Source organism: Drosophila biarmipes, unplaced genomic scaffold (assembly GCF_025231255.1).
Source record: "Drosophila biarmipes strain raj3 unplaced genomic scaffold, RU_DBia_V1.1 ptg000017l, whole genome shotgun sequence".
Classification (NCBI taxonomy): Eukaryota; Metazoa; Arthropoda; class Insecta; order Diptera; family Drosophilidae; genus Drosophila; species Drosophila biarmipes.
Genome location: NW_026114535.1, coordinates 3,551,226 through 3,577,522, shown reverse-complemented (window position 1 = coordinate 3,577,522; position 26,297 = coordinate 3,551,226). Strand labels below are relative to the sequence as shown.

Genomic DNA, 26,297 nt, shown 5'->3' with positions numbered 1-26,297 from the left:
CGCTAGTGATCCTGAATATATATACTTCATGGGGTCGGAAACGCTTCCTTTAACCTGTTACATACTTTCCGACGAATCAAGTGTACCCTTTTACTTTACGAGTAACGGGTATAAAAAAACTGAAATTCGAAAATTTTACAGGAAAAAATTTAAAATATGAAAATAAAAATCTTTATTATTTTAAATAAAATTACTTTAAAAAGAGTAATTAGCAAAGTGTGCAGCAAGCAGTCAGCAGCAAACTGCGGCAGCAACGTAGCAACTTTACGTTATTTGTCAGCAAAGGAAAAACAAAAATTAACGGTAATTTCTGATCGAAGAAAAATTAACTTTATGATTTTACGTCAAATTTTTTGAAAAGGTTAATTACGTTAAGTTTATCGCATTAAAATTGGAAATCAATTGGAAAATTCGCAAAAATGGCATTCGCTTAAGATGATTAGTCGTAAACTAAAGACGTAACCGAAGATTTACAGCGCTGTAAAGTTTTTTCGCGTTAATTTTACGTGCACGGATTTTCAGTCCTTTTACGCCATTTTGGCGCATGTAAATGCACTGTGAGAGAACCAATGCAAAGAGTGAAAAATGAAAATCTTAAATTTATCTACCCGGGATTAGGTAGACCATTGAATTAGTATTAGGGTAGAGAAAAGGTGAGTCAGAGACGATAAGCAATAATTCAAAGAATAAAGTTAGCAGCGCACTTTCCTCCTTCTTAGTGGTGCCAGCGCTTTTCGTACTCTTTCCGCTCTTGTTACAGCAAGCTCCAAGAAAGAGAGATCAACACATAAAATATACCAAAAACATTAATATTTATGTAAGTTTGCTTAACAGGAACAGTCTTAAAGCCAAAACTGTATTCTTTGGTTAATATTATTGCTTTAGTTGTTCAATAAAATGTTTGATCAAATAAATGTTGGGTTTGTGACTACCCTTCAGGTCTGCAGCACCGTCGTTTTTGTCTTTTTTTCTGCCTAAAACTGTATGCTGCTGTCGACATCAGCATTCCGGCAAAAGAGAAAGGCAGATCTTCGGATATTACCCTCTCTTTCTGTGTCTTATAATTTGCCTGCCCTCGGTTCTCAGAGAGCAACCTTCGGCTGGTGAAAGAAGAACCCTGGTCTACTATTTAAATTGTGCGCTGCTACTCATTTTAATTTATTTATAAAAGTAATATTTTTTGAAAAAAAAATCAAGTCAGGTAAGTGCTTTCTTGAACTGAATATGTTGTGCGTTGATCCACGTTTAAAGAACGTCCCTTTTTGAGATTTTTTTTATAGGTTTTATAACATAACCCAAAAAATGATGGTTCTGTTACACGAAAGTGGCGTGATGAAATCCCTCAAAGGTTTTAAACAGTATGGTAAATATACAAGTAAAACAAATATTTTAAAGCACATGAATTTATTTTTTCCAGGAGCCTTGGAAAGGGATTCCCTGCACCCCGACAAATGTTAAAGCAAAGCTATGAAAAACATTAAAAACAAATTAGCTCAAAAAACATATATTTAAATTATATAATTTAACAAAAATATAATGAAAAGTAAATTAAGGTGATGGAAAAATCGCTAGGATTTCCCTGGGGAGTTTCCTTGCAGGTGAAAGTTCTTGGAAAAATCGTGAAATTCCGATGGGTTTTCCATGGAACGTGTCCCTTGTAAGGGATATCACAGGTAAAACGCAGTGGAAAAATCGCGAATTTCCGAAGGGATTTCCCTGGGACGTTTCTTTTGCAGGGAACAGGCCATACAACAAATGAGTATAAGGAACAGGGCAAACCGAAGGGACTTCGAAAAAATTCGCTCTGCATTTTCCCCTCGGAATAAACGGACATCCCATACAATTTTCCAATGGGGCGACCCGGGTAATTCCCCCGTGCGGGCGTTAGAATTGACAAGGCGGACGACTGTGTCAATGAAAATAGATATATAGAGCGTAGAACATAAAATGTTCGTAGGAATAAAACCTTACAAATCTTTATAAATTGGTTATTTATTTTTTCGAATGTAAAATTGTTTTTGGTCACAAAAGTTGGTGTCAGAACTATGGTTTCTTTAAGGTGCGATATTTTTTTTAAATCTTTTCATAGGGGTTTTTGTTTCACATATTTAATTGAATTGGAAACGTATTCGCTTATCTACACAATATCCCTTTAAAGCAAGTATCAGAATTGTTGGATTTACATATGCAGAAGTCTTATTTATTGAAATAAAATGCTGTCAGGTGCGCACAAAAAATTATTATTAGATTCTACTCTTTGTCATTAAAAAAAAATATGAGTATATAAAAGGTGGTTCCATTTCAGCTATTCTTTTTCTCTAAATAATATAAATTTGTATAAACGTAAAAAAAAATATTGGTCAAGTGTATTTATTATTATAATTACATTATTATGTACATTATTTATTTTTTGTTTATAAATAATAAAATTAAAATAAAGCATTTATTTTGATCAAATGACATTTGACTATGTGGAAACCCAATTGGGATACAATTGTTAATTGTCGATTTTAATGTATTATCTTGCATTGTAGCCTTTCGACGAAATCGTAATGCCGAAAAGTTGTCTTTTTTAGTTTTTACATGTAAATATATTTGTAAGTCGGCAAGTTTCCTAAATAAAATTCTAAAATCTCGTTCCGCGCTGAATACAAATTTACATCGTGTAGTAAGACTTCTATTCATAAAGCAATTGAAAAGACGTTGGATGCGGAACTCAAGCTGTGCCATAATATATTTGACATTAAGCTTTGTCACAGAATACACATCATAAACCACTTGAAGATTATCCCCAGCGGCACATTTAAATACCTTGGCTGAATAATGTAAAAACTCAACATAGAGCTTCTAGCAATACAAATTGAGCTTCAATTTCCAATTTTCTAAAATAATATTTTGAGTATCAGCGTAGTAGGAAAATATTTTTTCAATAGCTCTAAGGGTTTCTAAACTATATTCCATTGCTTCGTCAATGATTTCTGAAAGTATAGTGTGAAAGAATTCCATTTCAGCAAAGTAGTTTTTAAGATAAATTTTTACTAATGATGGTTGAGCTGTTGGAATTTGCCTTAGTCTTAATAATAGTTCGCGACTTGAATTTTTTGACATTTCAAAAAACAAAAAACTATCAGTAGAAAATGATTTTGTACTTATTGAAGATTTGTAAAAAAATGTTGATAATTCTTGCAAGCGGAGGATAATGTTTTCTACGCTTGTAACATTATTTTCGGAATCACTAAACAATGTCGTCACTGTCAATTTTTCAATCATTTTTGTGTATTCCTTCCAAGAAGTGTTGTAACGTGATTTGCAGATTTTGTTTACTGCTATCTGACTTTTCGATGGCTTTAAAAAAGTGGTCCGGTATTAGTTATGCTCGAACACCGCTGACTTTAAATTGTTGAATTTGGGTGGACAATGTCAAAAAGTTTATAAATGTATCAATAAGTATTGTCCAATTCATTGCGATAGTTAATGTAATGCCCGCGATGCGTTGAACAATGACTAAAAATATAAATTAATTTGGTCTGAGATGAAAATAGTTGTTGTTAACGCCAAATACTCTATAAATAGCACAGGAAGTATTTTAACAAATGGTAAAAATGGCTATGTCATCTACACTGTAAATACACTAGGGTTGCCTAATATTTAAAATTATATTGTACCTAGGATATGAAAAAAGTATAATGATATTTGAAAAATTACTTAAGGACAAGCAATATTTGAATTATTTTTTTCACTAGCCATTTTTTCTTAGCTAAACTAGTTTACAAAAGGTACACAAAAAAAAAAGATATGATAAATTTATCAATGTTATATTGAACTTGGCCTAACCCATCCAATTGGTGGTTTGACCTATAATATAGTTTCTATTACGTGATCAGTTAAGGTAAGGTCTACGATAAAAAAATAGTAATGTAACTGTGTGCCACTGGGTAAACGGTATTCCTCATCTTTCTTTCTCATGTCAATGAACAGCAGATAGCATTGGACAGATAGAGGATGTGGCGATCGTGGAAAACTTTTTTTTATTGCAATCGACAGGTACTGACGATACTAATACGTTTCATTCAAATTTGTTTTCCTAGCGTCACAGTTTAGCGCGGTTTGTAGGCGTTTGGGTTTTGGGGTTTGGGTTTTATGGGTTTGATTTGAGAAATTATCATACTTCTACGTGTTTTATACTTTCTGACAAATAAAGTATACTCTTTTACTGTATGAGTGATGAACAACCAAGCCATTAGCTTTAGTCCTAGTACTTTAGTAAACGAAGTATGGAAAAAAGAGGTATCGTTCCATTTGTTTTTTCTGTGAGAATAAACATAAAAATAAACTGATAAGACTTTCCACCTTTACCAACAGCTCTAATTTTCTAAATGTTCACTGCCACTGCCTTTTCTTCCGAAATCAGTTAAAATTTGTAAAGTCTTGGAATGCAATACTTTTATGATTTGCTATGATCGGGCCGTCACTAAAAATTTGTAATTCTGTATATACCCTTTGGAGGCAACTCTGAGTGACATTTCAGCAGGCAAAATAACTCTCACTTCAACAATACATAACTAAAATATGTTTAAGACTTATATTTTATTTCAGTGTTATTACTTGACATCCTGAACTACCCCAACAAATAGTGAACAGACAATATACTTAAATAAGTAGGTTAAAAATCCGACAAAGTAAAAACATAAATTAAAAAAAGTATAGAAAACAAATCAATGTCCGTGTCCTGAGTCATGCCTTGCCAAATAAATAGAAGGCATGCGTTAAACCACGATTGTCATTTGAAGCTGTAACCTGTGAAAATGCGAACAACCCGAAGTAGGGTATTCACGCGTGATGTATTTTTGAAACTAAAGGGTAATTTCGTTACTATTAAGACTGCTGTCCGGAGTGATGTAGGAAAATTCTTTAAACCTTTCAGTTCTGCAGTCCCGCCGCCGAGCGCAAAAAACTGTTTTATTTTTTTTTCTGCCTAAAACTGTATGCTGCTGTCGAAGTCAGCAGAGAATTCGGAGCAGCGTAAAAGTCTTCCGGCGAACGCGCGCTCGCCAAAAAAAGAGAGGCAGATCTTCGGATATTACCCTCTCTTTTTGTGTCTTATAATCTGCTTGCCCTCTGCTCTCAGAGAGCAACCTTCGGTCGGTGCTCTTTTTTGCGTCTCTCCGTTATGTTTCGTCTCCGTTATGTTCAGAAAGAAGAAAAAGACCTGGTGTATTCTGTTTGAGCTATGAAAAGAGAAGCAGCGACTGTTTAAATGTTTCACTGCGACTTATTTTAGTTTATTTATATAAGTAATATTTTTTGAAATAAATCAAGTCAGGTAAGTGATTCCTTAAGTTGAAAATGTTGTGCGTTGATCCACGTTTAAAAAAGTGCCATTTTTAAATTTTTATAGGTTTTATAACATAAGCCAAAAATGAAATCCCTCAAAAGTCTTTAAACAGTATGAAATGGTAAATATACAAGTAAAACACATATTTTTAAGCACATGAATTTATTTTTCCCAGGAGCGTTGGAAAAGGATTCCCTGCACCTGGACAAATGTTTAAGCAAAGCTATGAAAAACATTAAAAACAAATTAGCTCAAAAAACATAGATTTAAATTATATAATTTAACAAAAACATAATGAAAAGTAAATTAATATGTATGTATTTTAAATTGAATTTTTGGAAAGGTGGAAAGTGATGAAAAAATCGCTAGGATTTCCCTGGGGAGTTTCCTTGCAGGTGAAAGTCCTTGGAAAAATCGTGAAATTCCGATGGGTTTTCCATGGAACGTGTCCCTTGTAAGGGATTTCACAGGAATCGCGAATTTCCGAAGTGATTTTCCTGGGACGTTTCCTTTGCAGGAAACAGGCCATACAACAAATGAGTATAAGGAACAGGGGAAACCGAAGGGACTTCGAAAAAATCCCCTTTGCATTTTCCCTTCGGAATAAACGGACATCCTATACAATTTTCCAATGGGGCGTCCCGGGGAATTCCCCCGTACGCGAGGACTTGTCCCCTTGGAACTAAAGGGTCACTAAGAAATTTCAATTCTGCGGAAATGGAGTAAGCAGTGTTTGACATACATATAAGCAGACAAAAACACTGTGCCTTTGTCGACGTAAGCAGAAAAGTCGGCGCTGATAAAAACGATCAGACATGACCGCCTTCTAAACTAGTATATTAAATGTCACAATTTTTCAAGAGCGGCTGTGGGCGTTAGAATTGACAAGGCGCATTGACGTGAAAAACTTGTCTTATAGCTTTATAGCACACGGACAGACAGACGACTGTGTCAATGAAAAATAGATATATAGAGCGTAGAACATAAAATGTTCGTAGGAATAAAACCTTACAAATCTTTATAAATTGGTTATTTATTTTTTCGAATGTAAAATTGTTTTTGGTAACAAAAGTTGGTGTCAGAACTATGGTTTCTTTAAGGTGCGATATTTTTTTTAAATCTTTTCATAGGGGTTTTTGTTTCACATATTTAATTGAATTGGAAACGTATTCGCTTATCTACACAATATCCCTTTAAAGCAAGTATCAGAGTTGTTGGATTTACATATGCAGAAGTCTTATTTATTGAAATAAAATGCTGTCAGGTGCGCACAAAAAATTATTATTAGATTCTACTCTTTGTCATTAAAAAAAAATATGAGTATATAAAAGGTGTTTCCATTTCAGCTATACTTTTTCTCTAAATAATATAAATTTGTATAAACGTAAAAAAAAATATTGGTCAAGTGTATTTATTATTATAATTACATTATTATGTACATTATTTATTTTTTGTTTATAGGAAATAAAAGCATTTATTTAGATCAAATGACATTTGACTATGTGGAAACCCAATGGGGATACAATTGTTAATTGTCGATTTTAATGTTTTATCTTGCATTGTAGCCTTTCGACGAAATCGTAATGCCGAAAAGCTGTCTTTTTTAGTTTTTACATGTAAATATATTTCTAAGTCGGCAAGTTTGCTAAATAAAATTCTAAAATCTCGTTCCGCGCTGAAGACAAATTTACATCGTGTAGTAAAACTCTATTCATAAAGCAATTTGAAAAGACGTTGGATGCGGAACTCAAGCTGTGCCATAATATATTTGACATTAAGCTTTGTCACAGAATACACATCATAAACCACTTGAAGATTATCCCCAGCGGCACATTTAAATACCTTGGCTGAATAATGTTGTAAAAACTCAACATAGAGCTTGTAGCAATCCAAATTGAGCTTCAATTTCCAATTTTCTAAAATAATATTTTGAGTATCAGCGTAGTAGGAAAATATTTTTTCAATAGCTCTAAGGGTTTCTAAACTATATTCCATTGCTTCGTCAATGATTTCTGAAAGTATAGTGTGAAAGAATTCCATTTCAGCAAAGTAGTTTTTAAGATAAATTTTTACTAATGATGGTTGAGCTGTTGGAATTTGCCTTAGTCTTAATAATAGTTCGCGACTTGAATTTTTTGACATTTCAAAAAACAAAAAACTATCAGTAGAAAATGATTTTGTACTTATTGAAGATTTGTAAAAAAATGTTGATAATTCTTGCAAGCGGAGGATAATGTTTTCTACGCTTGTAACATTATTTTCGGAATCACTAAACAATGTCGTCACTGTCAATTTTTCAATCATTTTTGTGTATTCCTTCCAAGAAGTGTTGTAACGTGATTTGCAGATTTTGTTTACTGCTATCTGACTTTTCGATGGCTTTAAAAAAGTGGTCCGGTATTAGTTATGCTCGAACACCGCTGACTTTAAATTGTTGAATTTGGGTGGACAATGTCAAAAAGTTTATAAATGTATCAATAAGTATTGTCCAATTCATTGCGATAGTTAATGTAATGCCCGCGATGCGTTGAACAATGACTAAAAATATAAATTAATTTGGTCTGAGATGAAAATAGTTGTTGTTAACGCCAAATACTCTATAAATAGCACAGGAAGTATTTTAACAAATGGTAAAAATGGCTATGTCATCTACACTGTAAATACACTAGGGTTGCCTAATATTTAAAATTATATTGTACCTAGGATATGAAAAAAGTATAATGATATTTGAAAAATTACTTAAGGACAAGCAATATTTGAATTATTTTTTTCACTAGCCATTTTTTCTTAGCTAAACTAGTTTACAAAAGGTACACAAAAAAAAAAGATATGATAAATTTATCAATGTTATATTGAACTTGGCCTAACCCATCCAATTGGTGGTTTGACCTATAATATAGTTTCTATTACGTGATCAGTTAAGGTAAGGTCTACGATAAAAAAATAGTAATGTAACTGTGTGCCACTGGGTAAACGGTATTCCTCATCTTTCTTTCTCATGTCAATGAACAGCAGATAGCATTGGACAGATAGAGGATGTGGCGATCGTGGAAAACTTTTTTTTATTGCAATCGACAGGTACTGACGATACTAATACGTTTCATTCAAATTTGTTTTCCTAGCGTCACAGTTTAGCGCGGTTTGTAGGCGTTTGGGTTTTGGGGTTTGGGTTTTATGGGTTTGATTTGAGAAATTATCATACTTCTACGTGTTTTATACTTTCTGACAAATAAAGTATACTCTTTTACTGTATGAGTGATGAACAACCAAGCCATTAGCTTTAGTCCTAGTACTTTAGTAAACAAAGTATGGAAAAAAGAGGTATCGTTCCATTTGTTTTTTCTGTGAGAATAAACATAAAAATAAACTGATAAGACTTTCCACCTTTACCAACAGCTCTAATTTTCTAAATGTTCACTGCCACTGCCTTTTCTTCCAAAATCATTTAAAATTTGTAAAGTCTTGGAATGCAATACTTTTATGATTTGCTATGATCGGGCCGTCACTAAAAATTTGTAATTCTGTATATACCCTTTGGAGGCAACTCTGAGTGACATTTCAGCAGGCAAAATAACTCTCACTTCAACAATACATAACTAAAATATGTTTAAGACTTATATTTTATTTCAGTGTTATTACTTGACATCCTGAACTACCCCAACAAATAGTGAACAGACAATATACTTAAATAAGTAGGTTAAAAATCCGACAAAGTAAAAACATAAATTAAAAAAAGTATAGAAAACAAATCAATGTCCGTGTCCTGAGTCATGCCTTGCCAAATAAATAGAAGGCATGCGTTAAACCACGATTGTCATTTGAAGCTGTAACCTGTGAAAATGCGAACAACCCGAAGTAGGGTATTCACGCGTGATGTATTTTTGAAACTAAAGGGTAATTTCGTTACTATTAAGACTGCTGTCCGGAGTGATGTAGGAAAATTCTTTAAACCTTTCAGTTCTGCAGTCCCGCCGCCGAGCGCAAAAAACTGTTTTATTTTTTTTTCTGCCTAAAACTGTATGCTGCTGTCGAAGTCAGCAGAGAATTCGGAGCAGCGTAAAAGTCTTCCGGCGAACGCGCGCTCGCCAAAAAAAGAGAGGCAGATCTTCGGATATTACCCTCTCTTTTTGTGTCTTATAATCTGCTTGCCCTCTGCTCTCAGAGAGCAACCTTCGGTCGGTGCTCTTTTTTGCGTCTCTCCGTTATGTTTCGTCTCCGTTATGTTCAGAAAGAAGAAAAAGACCTGGTGTATTCTGTTTGAGCTATGAAAAGAGAAGCAGCGACTGTTTAAATGTTTCACTGCGACTTATTTTAGTTTATTTATATAAGTAATATTTTTTGAAATAAATCAAGTCAGGTAAGTGATTCCTTAAGTTGAAAATGTTGTGCGTTGATCCACGTTTAAAAAAGTGCCTTTTTTAAATTTTTATAGGTTTTATAACATAACCCAAAAATGAAATCCCTCAAAAGTCTTTAAACAGTATGAAATGGTAAATATACAAGTAAAACACATATTTTTAAGCACATGAATTTATTTTTCCCAGGAGCGTTGGAAAAGGATTCCCTGCACCTGGACAAATGTTTAAGCAAAGCTATGAAAAACATTAAAAACAAATTAGCTCAAAAAACATAGATTTAAATTATATAATTTAACAAAAACATAATGAAAAGTAAATTAATATGTATGTATTTTAAATTGAATTTTTGGAAAGGTGGAAAGTGATGAAAAAATCGCTAGGATTTCCCTGGGGAGTTTCCTTGCAGGTGAAAGTCCTTGGAAAAATCGTGAAATTCCGATGGGTTTTCCATGGAACGTGTCCCTTGTAAGGGATTTCACAGGAATCGCGAATTTCCGAAGGGATTTTCCTGGGACGTTTCCTTTGCAGGAAACAGGCCATACAACAAATGAGTATAAGGAACAGGGGAAACCGAAGGGACTTCGAAAAAATCCCCTTTGCATTTTCCCTTCGGAATAAACGGACATCCTATACAATTTTCCTTGGAACTAAAGGGTCACTAAGAAATTTCAATTCTGCGGAAATGGAGTAAGCAGTGTTTGACATACATATAAGCAGACAAAAACACTGTGCCTTTGTCGACGTAAGCAGAAAAGTCGGCGCAGTGTTAAAGACTGCTGATAAAAACGATCAGACATGACCGCCTTCTAAACTAGTATATTAAATGTCACAATTTTTCAAGAGCGGCTGTGGGCGTTAGAATTGACAAGGCGCATTGACGTGAAAAACTTGTCTTATAGCTTTATAGCACACGGACAGACAGACGACTGTGTCAATGAAAAATAGATATATAGAGCGTAGAACATAAAATGTTCGTAGGAATAAAACCTTACAAATCTTTATAAATTGGTTATTTATTTTTTCGAATGTAAAATTGTTTTTGGTCACAAAAGTTGGTGTCAGAACTATGGTTTCTTTAAGGTGCGATATTTTTTTTAAATCTTTTCATAGGGGTTTTTGTTTCACATATTTAATTGAATTGGAAACGTATTCGCTTATCTACACAATATCCCTTTAAAGCAAGTATCAGAGTTGTTGGATTTACATATGCAGAAGTCTTATTTATTGAAATAAAATGCTGTCAGGTGCGCACAAAAAATTATTATTAGATTCTACTCTTTGTCATTAAAAAAAAATATGAGTATATAAAAGGTGTTTCCATTTCAGCTATACTTTTTCTCTAAATAATATAAATTTGTATAAACGTAAAAAAAAATATTGGTCAAGTGTATTTATTATTATAATTACATTATTATGTACATTATTTATTTTTTGTTTATAGGAAATAAAAGCATTTATTTAGATCAAATGACATTTGACTATGTGGAAACCCAATGGGGATACAATTGTTAATTGTCGATTTTAATGTTTTATCTTGCATTGTAGCCTTTCGACGAAATCGTAATGCCGAAAAGCTGTCTTTTTTAGTTTTTACATGTAAATATATTTCTAAGTCGGCAAGTTTGCTAAATAAAATTCTAAAATCTCGTTCCGCGCTGAAGACAAATTTACATCGTGTAGTAAAACTCTATTCATAAAGCAATTTGAAAAGACGTTGGATGCGGAACTCAAGCTGTGCCATAATATATTTGACATTAAGCTTTGTCACAGAATACACATCATAAACCACTTGAAGATTATCCCCAGCGGCACATTTAAATACCTTGGCTGAATAATGTTGTAAAAACTCAACATAGAGCTTGTAGCAATCCAAATTGAGCTTCAATTTCCAATTTTCTAAAATAATATTTTGAGTATCAGCGTAGTAGGAAAATATTTTTTCAATAGCTTCAAGGGTTTCTTAACTATATTCCATTGCTTCGTCAATGATTTCTGAAAGTATAGTGTGAAAGTTCGCGACTTGAATTTTTTGACATTTCAAAAAACAAAAAACTATCAGTAGAAAATGATTTTGTACTTATTGAAGATTTGTAAAAAAATGTTGATAATTCTTGCAAGCGAAGGATAATGTTTTCTACGCTTGTAACATTACTTTCGAAATCACTAAATAATGTCGTCACTGTCAAATTTTTGTGTATTCTTTCCAAGAAGTGTTGTAACGTGATTTGCAGATTTTGTTTACTGCTATCTGACTTTTCGATGGCTTTAAAAAAGTGGTCCGGTATTAGTTATGCTCGAACACCGCTGACTTTAAATTGTTGAATTTGGGTGGACAATGTCAAAAAGTTTATAAATGTAGCAATAAGTATTGTCCAATTCATTGCGATAGTTAATGTAATGCCCGCGATGCGTTGAACAATGACTAAAAATATAAATTACTTTGGTCTGAGATGAAAATAGTTGTTTTTAACGCCAAATACTCTATAAATAGCACAGGAAGTATTTTAACAAATGGTAAAAATGGCTATATCATCTACACTGTAAATACACTAGGGTTGCCTAATATTTAAAATTATATTGTACCTAGGATATGAAAAAAGTATAATGACATTTGAAAAATTACTTAAGGACAAGCAATATTTGAATTATTTTTTTCACTAGCCATTTTTTCTTAGCTAAACTAGTTTACAAAAGGTACACAAAAAAAAATAACATATGATATATTTATCAATGTTATATTGAACTTGACCTAACCCATCCAATTGGTGATTCGACCTATTATATAGTTTCTATTACGTGATCAGTTAGGGTAAGGGCTACGATAAAAAAAATAGTTATGTAACTGTGTGCCACTGGGTAAACGGTATTCCTCATCTTTCTTTCTCATGTCAATGAACAGCTGGTCACAATGGAGAGACTTGTAAAGCAAAGAGCGAGAATCTCCGTTCAGCGCTCCCACCAATGTTTTTCATAATTTAAAGTTTACATTAACCTAATCGAAATTAATTTAATAAAATTGGACAGATAGAGGATGTGGCGATCGTGGAAAACTTTTTTTATGGCAGTCGATAGGTACTGACGATACTAATACGTTTCATTCAAATTTGTTTTCCTAGCGTCACAGTTTTGCGCGGTTTGTATTTGCGTTATATTTGCGTAACAAAAGTGCGCTGCGTAGTTAGTCATCTTTCATACGAACGGACGGACAGAGGGACATGGCTAGGTCGAATCGGCTAGTGATCTTGATCAAGAATATATATACCTAATGGGTTTGATTTGAAAAATTATCATACTTCTACGTGTTATATACTTTCTGACAAATAAAGTGTACTCTTTTACTCTATGAGTAATGAACATCTCAAGCCATTAGCTTTGGTCCTAGTACTTTAGTAAAAAAGAGGTCTCGGTTCATTTATTTTTTCTGTGAGAATAAACATAAAAATAAACTTATAAGACTCCTCACCTTTATCAACAGCTCTAATTTTCTAAATGTTCACTGCCACTGCCTTTTCTCCCAAAATCAGTTAAAATTTGTAAAGTCTTGGAATGCAATTCTTTTATGATTTGCTATGATCGGGCCGTCACTAAAAATTTGTAATTCTGTATATACCCTTTGGAGGCAACTCTGAGTGACATTTCAGCAGGCAAAACAACTCTCACTTCAACAATACATAACTAAAATATGTTTAAGACTTATATTTTATTTCAGTGTTATTACTTGACATCCTGAACTACCCTAACAAATAGTGAACAGACAATATACTCAAATAAGTTGGTTAAAAATCCGACAAAGTAGAAACAGAAAAGGATAGAAAACAAATCAATGTCCGTGTCCTGAGTCATGCCTTGCCAAACAAATAGAAGGCATGCGTTAAACCACGATTGTCATTTGAAGCTGTCACCTGTGAAAATGCGAACAACCCGAATTAGGGTTTGTATGGAATGGAATGCTATGGCGTGACAGTTGACCTGCCACTGGGAATTCACGCGTGATGTATTTTTGAAACTAAAGGGTAATTTCGTAACTATTAAGACTGCTGTCCGGAGTGATGTAGGAAAATTCTTTAAACCTTTCAGTTCTGCAGTCCCGCCGCCGAGCGCAAAGAGCTGTTTTATTTTTTTTCTGCCTAAAACTGTATGCTGCTGTCGAAGTCAGCAGAGAATTCGGAGCAGCGTTAAAGTCTTCCGGCGAACGCGCGTTCGCCAAAAAAAGAGAGGCAGATCTTCGGATATTACCCTCTCTTTTTGTGTCTTATAATCTGCTTGCCCTCTGCTCTCAAAGAGCAACCTTCGGTCGGTGCTCTTTTTTGCGTCTCTCCGTTATGTTTCGTCTCCGATATGTTCAGAAAGAAGAAAAAGACCTGGTGTATTCTGTTTGAGCTATGAAAAGAGAAGCAGCGACTGTTTAAATGTTTCACTGCGACTTATTTTAATTTATTTATATAAGTAATATTTTTTGAAATAAATCAAGTCAGGTAAGTGATTCCTTAAGTTGAAAATGTTGTGCATTGATCCACGTTTAAAAAAGTGCCTTTTTAAAATTTTTATAGGTTTTATAACATAACCCAAAAATGAAATCCCTCAAAGGTCTTTAAACAGTATATTTTTAAGCACATGAATTTATTTTTCCCAGGAGCGTTGGAAAGGGATTCCCTGCACCTGGACAAATGTTTAAGCAAAGCTATGAAAAACATTAAAAACAAATTAGCTCAAAAAACATAGATTTAAATTATATAATTTAACAAAAACATAATGAAAAGTAAATTAATATGTATGTATTTTAAATTGAATTTTTGGAAAGGTGGAAAGTGATGAAAAAATCGCTAGGATTTCCCTGGGGAGTTTCCTTGCAGGTGAAAGTCCTTGGAAAAATCGTGAAATTCCGATGGGTTTTCCATGGAACGTGTCCCTTGTAAGGGATTTCACAGGAATCGCGAATTTCCGAAGGGATTTTCCTGGGACGTTTCCTTTGCAGGAAACAGGCCATACAACAAATGAGTATAAGGAACAGGGGAAACCGAAGGGACTTCGAAAAAATCCCCTTTGCATTTTCCCTTCGGAATAAACGGACATCCTATACAATTTTCCTTGGAACTAAAGGGTCACTAAGAAATTTCAATTCTGCGGAAATGGAGTAAGCAGTGTTTGACATACATATAAGCAGACAAAAAAAAAAAACTCTGTGCTTTTGTCGACGTAAGCAGAAAAGTCGGCGCAGTGTTAAAGACTGCTGATAAAAACGATCAGACATGACCGCCTTCTAAACTAGTATATTAAATGTCAATATTAGCTTTTATAATTACTGAAATATCAGCTTTCATACGGACAATTTTTCAAGAGCGGCTGTGGGCGTTAGAATTGACAAGGCGCATTGACGTGAAAAACTTGTCTTATAGCTTTATAGCACACGGACAGACAGACGACTGTGTCAATGAAAAATAGATATATAGAGCGTAGAACATAAAATGTTCGTAGGAATAAAACCTTACAAATCTTTATAAATTGGTTATTTATTTTTTCGAATGTAAAATTGTTTTTGGTCACAAAAGTTGGTGTCAGAACTTTGGTTTCTTTAAGGTGCGATATTTTTTTTAAATCTTTTTATAGGGGTTTTTGTTTCACATATTTAATTGAATTGGAAACGTATTCGCTTATCTATTATACACAATATCCCTATAAAGCAAGTATCAGAGTTGTTGGATTTACATATGCAGAAGTCTTATTTATTGAAATAAAATGCTGTCAGGTGCGCACAAAAAATTATTTTTAGATTCTACTCTTTGTCATTATAAAAAAATATGAGTATATAAAAGGTGTTTCCATTTCAGCTATACTTTTTCTCTAAATAATATAAATTTGTATAAACGTAAAAAAAAATATTGGTTGTCGATTTTAATGTATTATCTTGCATTGTAGCCTTTCGACGAAATCGTAATTCCGAAAAGCCGTCTTTTTTAGTTTTTACATGTAAATATATTGTAGCAATCCAAATTGAGCTTCAATTTCCAAATTTCTAAAATATTATTTTGAGTATCAGCGTAGTAGGAAAATATTTTTTCAATAGCTCTAAGGGTTTCTAAACTATATTCCATTGCTTCGTCAATGATTTCTGAAAGTATAGTGTGAAAGAATTCCATTTCAGCAAAGTAGTTTGTAAGATAAATTTTTACTAATGATGGTTAAGCTGTTGGAATTTGCCTTAGTCTTAATAATAGTTCGCGACTTGAATTTTTTGACATTTCAAAAAACAAAAAACTATCAGTAGAAAATGATTATGTACTTATTGAAGATTTGTAAAAAAAATGTTGATAATTCTTGCAAGCGAAGGATAATGTTTTCTACGCTTGTAACATTATTTTCGGAATCACTAAACAAAGTCGTCACTGTCAAATTTTTGTGTATTCTTTCCAAGAAGTGTTGTAACTTGATTTGGAGATTTTGTTTACTGCTATCTGACTTTTCGATGGCTTTATAAAAGTGGTCCGGTATTAGTTCTGCTCGAACACCGCTGACTTCAAATTGTTGAATTTGGGTGGACAATGTCAAAAAGTTTATAAATGTAGCAATAAGTATTGTCCAATTCATTGCGATAGTTAATGTAATGCCCGCGATGCGTTGAACAATGACTAAAAATATAAATTAATTTGGTCTGAGATGAAAATAGTTGTTGTTAACGCCAAATACTCTATAAATAGCACAGGAAGTATTTTAACAAATGGTAAAAATGGCTATGTCATCTACACTGTAAATACACTAGGGTTGCCTAATATTTAAAATTATATTGTACCTTGGATATGAAAAAAGTATAATGATATTTGAAAAAATACTTAAGGACAAGCAATATTTGAATTATTTTTTTCACTAGCCATTTGTGCTTAGCTAAACTAGTTTACAAAAGGTACACAAAAAAAAAAAACATATGATAAATTTATCAATGTTATATTGAACTTGACCTAACCCATCCAATTGGTGATTCGACCTATTATATAGTTTCTATTACGTGATCAGTTAGGGTAAGGGCTACGATAAAAAAAATAGTTATGTAACTGTGTGCCACTGGGTAAACGGTATTCCTCATCTTTCTTTCTCATGTCAATGAACAGCTGGTCACAATGGAGAGACTTGTAAAGCAAAGAGCGAGAATCTCCGTTCAGCGCTCCCACCAATGTTTTTCATAATTTAAAGTTTACATTAACCTAATCGAAATTAATTTAATAAAATTGGACAGATAGAGGATGTGGCGATCGTGGAAAACTTTTTTTTATGGCAGTCGATAGGTACTGACGATACTAATACGTTTCATTCAAATTTGTTTTCCTAGCGTCACAGTTTTGCGCGGTTTGTATTTGCGTTATATTTGCGTAACAAAAGTGCGGTGCGTAGTTAGTCATCTTTCATACGAACGGACGGACAGAGGGACATGGCTAGGTCGAATCGGCTAGTGATCTTGATCAAGAATATATATACCTAATGGGTTTGATTTGAAAAATTATCATACTTCTACTTGTTATATACTTTCTGACAAATAAAGTGTACTCTTTTACTCTATGAGTAATGAACATCTCAAGCCATTAGCTTTGGTCCTAGTACTTTAGTAAAAAAGAGGTCTCGTTTATTTATTTATTTATTGTTTCTGTGAGAATAAACATAAAAATAAACTTATAAGACTCCCCACCTTTACCAACAGCTCTAATTTTCTAAATGTTCACTGCCACTGCCTTTTCTTCCAAAATCAGTTAAAATTTGTAAAGTCTTGGAATGCAATTCTTTTATGATTTGCTATGATCGGGCCGTCACTAAAAATTTGTAATTCTGTATATACCCTTTGGAGTCAACTCTGAGTGACATTTCAGCAGGCAAAATAACTCTTACTTCAACAATACATAACTAAAATATGTTTAAGACTTACGAGTATATTTGATTTCAGTGTTATTACTTGACAATATACTCAAATAAGAATAGAAAACATATCAGTGTTCGTGTCCTGAGTCATGCCTTGCCAAATAAGTAGAAGGCATGCGTTAAATCATGATTGTCATTTGAAGCTATCACCCGTGAAAATGCGAACTTCTCGAAGTAGGGTTTATATGGAATGGAATGCTATGGTGTGACCTGCCACTGAGAATTCACGCGTGATGTATGATTTCTGAAATTAAAGAGTAATTTCGTAACTATTAAGACTGCTGTTTAGAGTGATGTAGGAAAATTCTTTAAACTCTTCAGTTCTGCAGTCCCGCTGCCAAGCGCAAAAAGCTGTTTTGTTTTTTTTCTGCCTAAAACTGTATGCTGCTGTCGAAGTCAGCAGAGAAAGACTTCCGACGAACGCGCGTTCGGCAAAAAATGAGAGGCAGATCTTCGGATATTACCCTTTTTGAGTTATGAAAAGAGAAGCAGAAAGATTTATTTATAAAAGTAATATTTTTTGAAAAAAATCAAGTCAGGTAAGGGCTTTCTTAAGTTGAATATGTTGTGCGTTGATTCGCGTTTAAAGATCGTCCCTTTTTTGAGATTTTTTATGGGTTTTATAACATAACCCAAAAAATGATGGTTCGGTTACCCGAAAGTGGCGTGATGAAATCCCAGAAAGGGTATTAAACAATTTGAAAAGGTAAATATACAAGTAAAACACATATTTTTAAGCACATGCCTTTATTTTTTTTCAGGAGCGTTGGAAAGGGATTCCGAGGACCCGGACCAAAAAGCGATGTTAAACATTAAAGGCAAATTATTAAAAAAAACATAGACTTGCAAATAATAGTTGTTATTCAACAGAACATTTTAATAATACAATTTAAATAAAATAAAGTTAAAAGTAAATTAATATGTATGTATTTTAAATTCAATATTTGAAAAGTTGAAAGTCCCTGGAAAAATCGCGAATATCCGACGCGATTTCCCTGGGACGTTTCCTTTGCACGGGAAAGTCCCTGGAAAAATCGCGAATTTCCGATGGGAAACGAGAAAGTTCCATGAAAAATAAGTATAAGGTGTAGGGAAAATTCAGGGGGACTTCGAAAAAATTTCCTGTACATTTTCCCCTCGAAAAAAACGGACATACCATACAATTTTCCTATTGGCGCAAACACAGTTTTTGAGAAAGTTACAGGGAACAAATGGAAACGGGACACAACATACAGCAAAACATCTTAAACTATGGCTGAAGTAAATAAGTTAAGCTTAATGTTTTCAATAAAGTGTTTATAACATTGATTTTCTTTGTGCTAAGCTGTCTCCGAATGCGAACTATATATTAGAGGTGCCAGCATCGATCACATCGATGTTTTCGAAACATCGCCAACATCGTATTTACCGGTGCAACATCGATGTTTGCCCATAAGTACATATGTACTTCATATAATATAATTATAAATTATTAACAGAATATTGTTATCTTAGTTACTTTTGTTTGTGACAGCATAGTAGGGATAATTCAATATCCCTGATAAGAGTTATTTTTTTGGATCATGTATATACTGAACAATGATATTAAATTTGTTTTTTTTGTTTAAATTTTATTTACAAAGTAATGATATTTCAATATACTACCGAAGTGGACCATGTATATAATGAACAATTTTATTTTAATTTGGTTTTCTTTTATTCTTTTTTTAAAAAGTGAATTAAAAATTATTAATTATTACATTTTTATTTTTAAAGATTACAAATTAAAATAAAATAAAAGTATACTACACAAAAACTGCTTATTTTGTATGTAAAACATCGAATCGATGAAAAATCGATGTTTTTCGCAAAAAACATCAAAAACAACATCAATGTCCTTGAACAACGATGTTTCTCCATGTCTGATGATACACCACCAAAATGTATCGTAAAATCAAAAAGGAATTTAATGTCAATAGTAATTGCTTTGGTAAAAACAATGGAAATTGAAAAGAACTTTAAGAAAGTATTGTTTTTTCAGACCTTAAGGAATAAATTTCGCAGATTATGCCCCTATAAGCGTCAAATAACACCTTATTTTTTAAAATCTTATGTTCCGTTCAAAGGTTATGTTCGAAACTAGACTATGTGGGAATTCTAAAACTTAAAATGTTATTTTTATTTTACAATCTCTATTTTAAGGTCCTGGAAACCTTTGAATGGTGTCAAGCAGCTCGATATATGTATGACGAAGATCCAGTATCAAAGTCCTCGACTGGACTTTCGGCGAAGCGTTTTCTGGCGCGTGGCATGATCTCTAGCTTCACTTTTTAGTCTGCCGCTCGAACTCACGTTCGTTCCTTCTCATTTCCTTTACCCTCGAATACACACGCATAGTGTGGTGAGTTATGACGAACACTATTTGTCTCACTCACGCCCACGCTCAGACTACGCTCATGGAATTGCTTATCCGTCTCGCACGAAAGAACCGAGAAACAATAAGAAGTAAAACAAGAGTGTACCAACAAATAATCGTTATAATTTGAATTTCCAAAACAATATGCGACACGGCCTTCCTGACCTATCTCACGTCCTCGGGAGTGTAGGTTTACAAAACTTAAGAGAATATGTTTTACACAAAATTAAAGTTCAAGATGGTTTCACTTTTTTTTTCTTATTAAATAAAAATCAAACAAAATTATTTCAAAGTTTCTCTTATTCGTTTATATTTTATCTTCATTTTTTTCCATATAGCGATCATGTTCTTCAACCATGTCATCAACTTGCACACAGTCATCCATTAGATAAACTGGCCAGTCAATAGGTGTGTTCATTTAGCCCACAGCTTATATCTGGGCAAATCGGCCATCATAAACAGCTCGCAGTTTGATTCATAAGCCTGCCAAATAACAATGCACCGATCATTTTAAAAATTTCATTCTTTTTCAAAATCACAGCCCTCACAAGCTTGATCTGAGGTATCTCCATCACCACCTTCATCATTAAGCTCCATGGCTTCTTCGTCATCACACTCATCATCCAATTCTGTGGCAATCCCCTTCTCTGTCATACGTCTCAAAAATTCGTGAGAATATTTATATGTCCTATTATTATTTAACACCTTAAGTCTATACCGATCTCCTTCTAATATTTCGGTCACTAAGAATGGTCCTCTAAACTTAGGGTCTAGTTTTGTGTGATGACTCTCTTCGTTATTAAGCAATACGTAGTCACCGACCTTGTGTCTTATAATAGTAGCCTTAGATTTATCAAATCTACCTTTATCATAACAGGCATTCTTTTCCATGTTTTGCTTTGCCATTTCTCTAACTTGGTCAATATCAACAACATTTCATTTCAACTTTCTGTATCCAGCCTCACTGTATGGGACAAAGAAACAAACTTCGTGAACGCGTCTATTGATACGATTATATACTCCTTCTGATCATTTTTACCACTAAGCTTCCCTGTAAGGTCCATGTGGACTGTATGCCACGGGACGGTATAGGATGCAATTGAGCTTGTACCCTGCCAGATAGAGATTTTGACAGTCTGCATGTAATACAGTTGTCGACAAATTTGCGAACAAACTTGGACATCCTTTCGAACCAATAATACTCATACATTTTCTCAAGGGTTTTCTCCCACCCAAGGTGCATATTGGACTCGTGCACATTATTAACGGCAGACCACCTAAACGGCTATGGGATAATAGGGAGGCAACGAGTTTTCCCATTCCTTTGAATTTTTCTATATAGTGTTTCTGCCCTTAATTCATATGTTTCGGCCAAATCCTCAGCAAGATCATCGCTACGCAATTCAGAAACAATAGACGACGTTTCCTCGTCGCGTTGCTGCTCAGATAACAAGCAATTGTCAGTGATCTCTGTCAAATCTATATGTTTTTCCATTGTACCTTTTGACTTGACGCAATCTTTTGATATAGGATTTCTGTACAGAAAATCTACGTGAGCCATTCTTTCACCTGGCCTATACTGAATATCAAACTCAAAAGATTGCATGTATGACCACCCCCTATGAACTCTAGGGGTTAGTTCTACTTTTGTGCGAGAGGCTTTGAGCGAATTGCAGTCAGTAAACACGACGAAATTTCGACCCTGTAGGTAATGGCGAAAATGCTTAATAGCATTGTAAATTGCAAGTGTTTCCAGTTCGTATGAATGATAACGCGATTCCGCTGGCGAGGTCCGTTTACTAAAGTAGTCGATAACTCTAGGCTTGGGTTCGATTTTATGTAACAAAATTGCGCCATAGCCATCAGCACTCGCATCTATATGAAGTTCAATAGGGAATAGGGGATCGAAAATAGTCAGAAGGGGTTCAATAGTCAGGATACGAATCACTTCCTGTCGTATCTGCTGATGCTCTAATTTCCATAAAAATGTTATACTTTTTGAAGAAAGAACATAGAGGGGTTTTAGCAACTGTGAAAACTTAGGTATAAACTGACGAAAATACGAGACCAGTCCAATAAATTGTCTCAGTTGAGTGACGGATTGCGGGGGCGGTAAGTCTACTAGAGATCGTATTTGCCCAGGATTCGGTCGGATCTCACCTGCTCTAACTTCAAAACCTAAATATTCGACACAAGTTTTTAGAAAGGAACATTTCTTTATGTTGAAAGAAAATCCTGCTTGGGCTAGTGTTTGCAGGGTGATTTGTAATCGCTCAAAAGCTTCTTCATTTGTACGTGCGACTATCATTACATCGTCCATATAAACAATGGCATATTTATAATCCAGATCACCTAAGGCACGATTAATAGCCCTTTGGAATATCGAAGGCGCACTTTTAAGACCAAAAGGCATAGCCAAGTACTCGTACTGTCCTTCTGGAGTTACAAAAGCCGTTCGATAGAGTTAGCATGTATTGGAATCTGATGAAAACCATATCAATGCACGTGAAAAACCTAGCCCCACTCAACCTAGCTATCTGGTCCGATATAAGTGGCAACGGATACTTGTCGGAAACAGTATTGGCATTAAGCTCCCGATAGTCAGAGACGATCTGTTCCATTTTTCTTTCGGACATTTAACATTGGACTCGCAAAAGGAGAGGAACTTGGTCTTATAATGTTCGCATCCAACAGCTCTTGAATAAAATGTCTATCAATCAAGCGAATTTCTAGCTGTCCCGTTATCACGCGGCTCTGTGGAATACCGTTAATGAATGAATTTGAGAATTTTTGTAATATTGATAGCAGTCTATCTTCATCTGGTCCATGCAAATCGGTGTCAACATCGGCCAGATCAGGAGTAAATTTGGAGACTGCGACAGGTAATATAGACTTTTCACAAAATAAAGTAAGCGCGCTTGATGTAATTGTCACGACGATGCCCTGGCTCAAAATTTCACGACCAATCAAAGCTTCGTATTTAATATGAATATCTAAAACTACGTGAAATAAGATTTCAGATGAACGCTCACAAATCAAAACATTTGCCATAATCTGTAAAGTGCTACAAACGGAGTTACCACCTATACCCCTTAATGTCACTACGTTGTTTATTCTAGTGCCTGAGTGTGCATTCGGCTCCGGAGTCGAAGTAAAATTGGAACGACTCACCAGACTGCAGTAAAGTTCCTAAGGGCTCAAGTACGGTGCATATAATCACACCTTTGATGGTGTTGCTTTTGACTGGCGGACGATCCGGGCAGACAGTAGATACATGTCCAGCTTTTCCACATTTGTAACAGATGACGGATGATCGATCTCTTCCTCCAGTATATCCAGATTGTTGATTACGGGGCTGCTGACGCTGGGTTGTCTCTTTATTAAATCGACATTCCGTCTTCTTGTGGCCGGGTTTGCCACAGTTGTAACACGTGATGTGAGGCATAGCGCTGATTTTTTTTCCTTGTAGTACTGGTACGTTGTCTCTACGTGGCTCTGTCTGGCGTCAAACGAAAAGGCTTTGAGTTCCTGATGCAGCTCGTTTCTGGTTTGGATATCCGTGGTAAAGAACAAACGGCGCAATCTTTTATCTACCCCAGCTGCGTGTGCCAACGTAACGGATACTACAATTTGCTCGACGCTGAGCGAATTCCAGCGGGCCATAAGGGATGTGACCATTCTACTCCCATACAACGACAAGCACTCTCCTTCATTTGGGCGTCCATTTAGCAAATTCATAACGGTGGCGGCCAAAGTCTCCGTTCCAGAAAAATGTTGCCAAAAGAATTCTCGGAACTGCGTCCATGTAATGCCGGAAAAACATGTCTGCGAGAGCCAGTGTGATGCGGTGCCTTCCAGTGATTTGCTGAGCGCCATTACAAGAGCGCTACCCACGAGCTGATTTTCAGACAAAATGTAGTCGACTGTTGAACACCAGGACAGCGCGTCTGATCCTGCACGATCGGGGTTGAACTTTGGCAGTGCAATGGTTTTGATATCTTTTGGCTCATTTTGAGAGCACTGCACTTGTTTTATCAGTTCGGCGAAATTACGATTTTGCAATTCCAGGATAGCTAGGAGATTTGCGTCATTGGATGGAGGCGGAGGTAATCCCACTTCTGATGACGAAGATCCAGTATCAAAGTCCTCGACTGGACTTTCGGCGAAGCGTTTTCTGGCGCGTGGCATGATCTCTAGCTTCACTTTTTATTCTGCCGCTCGAACTCACGTTCCTTCCTTTTCATTTCCTTTACCCTCGAATACACACACATAGTGTGGTGAGTTATGACTAACAATATTTGTCTCACTCACGCCCACGCTCAGACTGCGCTCATGGAATTGCGTATCCGTCTCGCACGAAAGAACCGAGAAACAATAAGAAGTAAAACAAGAGTGTACCAACAAATAATCGTTGTAATTTGAATTTCCAAAACAATATGCGACACGTCCTTCCTGACCTATCTCACGTCCTCGGGAGTGTAGGTTTACAAAATTTGTTCTCTTATGTTCTACACAAAAATAAAGTTCAAGATGGTTTCACATTTTTTTTTCTTATTAAATAAAAATCAAACAAAATTATTTCAAAGTTTCTCTTAATCGTTGATATCTTATTAAATCGACATTCCGTCTTCTTGTGGCCGGGTTTGCCACAGTTGTAACACGTGATGTGAGGCATAGCGCTGATTCTTTTTCCTTGTAGTACTGGTACGTTGTCTCTACGTGGCTCTGTCTGGCGTCAAACGAAAAGGCTTTGAGTTCCTGATGCAGCTCGTTTCTGGTTTGGATATCCGTGGTAAAGAACAAACGGCGCAATCTTTTATCTACCCCAGCTGCGTGTGCCAACGTAACGGATACTACAATTTGCTCGACGCTGAGCGAATTCCAGCGGGCCATAAGGGATGTGACCATTCTACTCCCATACAACGACAAGCACTCTCCTTCATTTGGGCGTCCATTTAGCAAATTCATAACGGTGGCGGCCAAAGTCTCCGTTCCAGAAAAATGTTGCCAAAAGAATTCTCGGAACTGCGTCCATGTAATGCCGGAAAAACATGTCTGCGAGAGCCAGTGTGATGCGGTGCCTTCCAGTGATTTGCTGAGCGCCATTACAAGAGCGCTACCCACGAGCTGATTTTCAGACAAAATGTAGTCGACTGTTGAACACCAGGACAGCGCGTCTGATCCTGCACGATCGGGGTTGAACTTTGGCAGTGCAATGGTTTTGATATCTTTTGGCTCATTTTGAGAGCACTGCACTTGTTTTATCAGTTCGGCGAAATTACGATTTTGCAATTCCAGGATAGCTAGGAGATTTGCGTCATTGGATGGAGGCGGAGGTAATCCCACTTCTGATGACGAAGATCCAGTATCAAAGTCCTCGACTGGACTTTCGGCGAAGCGTTTTCTGGCGCGTGGCATGATCTCTAGCTTCACTTTTTAGTCTGCCGCTCGAACTCACGTTCGTTTCTTCTCATTTCCTTTACCCTCGAATACACACGCATAGTGTGGTGAGTTATGACGAACACTATTTGTCTCACTCACGCCCACGCTCAGACTGCGCTCATGGAATTGCCTATCCGTCTCGCACGAAAGAACCGAGAAACAATAAGAAGTAAAACAAGAGTGTACCAACAAATAATCGTTGTAATTTGAATTTCCAAAACAATATGCGACACGTCCTTCCTGACCTATCTCACGTCCTCGGGAGTGTAGGTTTACAAAATTTATTCTCTTATGTTCTACACAAAAATAAAGTTCAAGATGGTTTCACATTTTTTTTTCTTATTAAATAAAAATCAAACAAAATTATTTCAAAGTTTCTCTTAATCTTTGATATCTTATCTTCATATTTTTTTCCATATAGCGATCATGTTCTTTAACCATGTCATCAACTTGCTCACAGTCATCCATAAGATAAACTGGCCAGTCAATAGGTGTGTTCATTTAGCCCACAGCTTATATCTGGCAAACCGGCCATCATAAACTCGCAGTTTGATTCATAAGCCTGCCAAATAACAATTCAGCGATCATTTTAAAAATTTCATTCTTTTTCAAAATCACAGCCCTCACCGGCTTGATCTGAGGTATCTCCATCACCACCTTCATCATTAAGCTCCATGGCTTCTTCGTCATCACACTCATCATCCAATTCTGTGGCAATCCCCTTCTCTGGCATACGTCTCAAAAATTCTCTTCGTTATTAAGCAATACGTAGTCACCGACCTTGTGTCTTATAATAGTAGCCTTAGATTTATCAAATCTAGCTTTATCATAACAGGCATTCTTTTCCATGTTTTGCTTTGCCATT

The 26,297-nt window shown here is 35.2% G+C and overlaps 2 long non-coding RNA genes and 2 pseudogenes across 4 annotated transcripts; 1 reads left to right on the top strand and 3 right to left on the bottom strand.

The window, feature by feature from the left end:
* Positions 1-2,303: 2,303 nt before the first annotated feature.
* LOC127012051 (uncharacterized) lies at positions 2,304-8,069 on the bottom strand. Of its 2 annotated transcripts, none has more exons than XR_007765505.1 (3): positions 7,178-8,057; positions 3,150-3,504; positions 2,304-2,978 (listed from the first exon to the last, which is right to left on the bottom strand). It is a non-coding gene; the product is annotated as an uncharacterized LOC127012051 (long non-coding RNA). The 2 variants fall into 2 exon arrangements; XR_007765506.1 differs by having other exon boundaries at positions 2,309-3,504; positions 7,178-7,347; positions 7,519-8,069.
* On the top strand, positions 4,840-10,280 carry LOC122818541 (uncharacterized). 2 transcript variants are annotated; one of them, XR_007765507.1, is made up of 3 exons: positions 4,840-5,323; positions 9,768-9,825; positions 9,880-10,280. It is a non-coding gene; the product is annotated as an uncharacterized LOC122818541 (long non-coding RNA). The 2 variants fall into 2 exon arrangements; XR_006368032.2 differs by lacking the exon at positions 4,840-5,323 and adding an exon at positions 9,094-9,692.
* Positions 10,281-15,185: 4,905 nt separating this feature from the next.
* On the bottom strand, positions 15,186-16,410 carry LOC122818540 (uncharacterized; annotated as a pseudogene).
* Positions 16,411-20,404: 3,994 nt separating this feature from the next.
* LOC127012056 (uncharacterized) lies at positions 20,405-25,408 on the bottom strand (annotated as a pseudogene).
* Between the last annotated feature and the right edge of the window lie 889 nt (positions 25,409-26,297).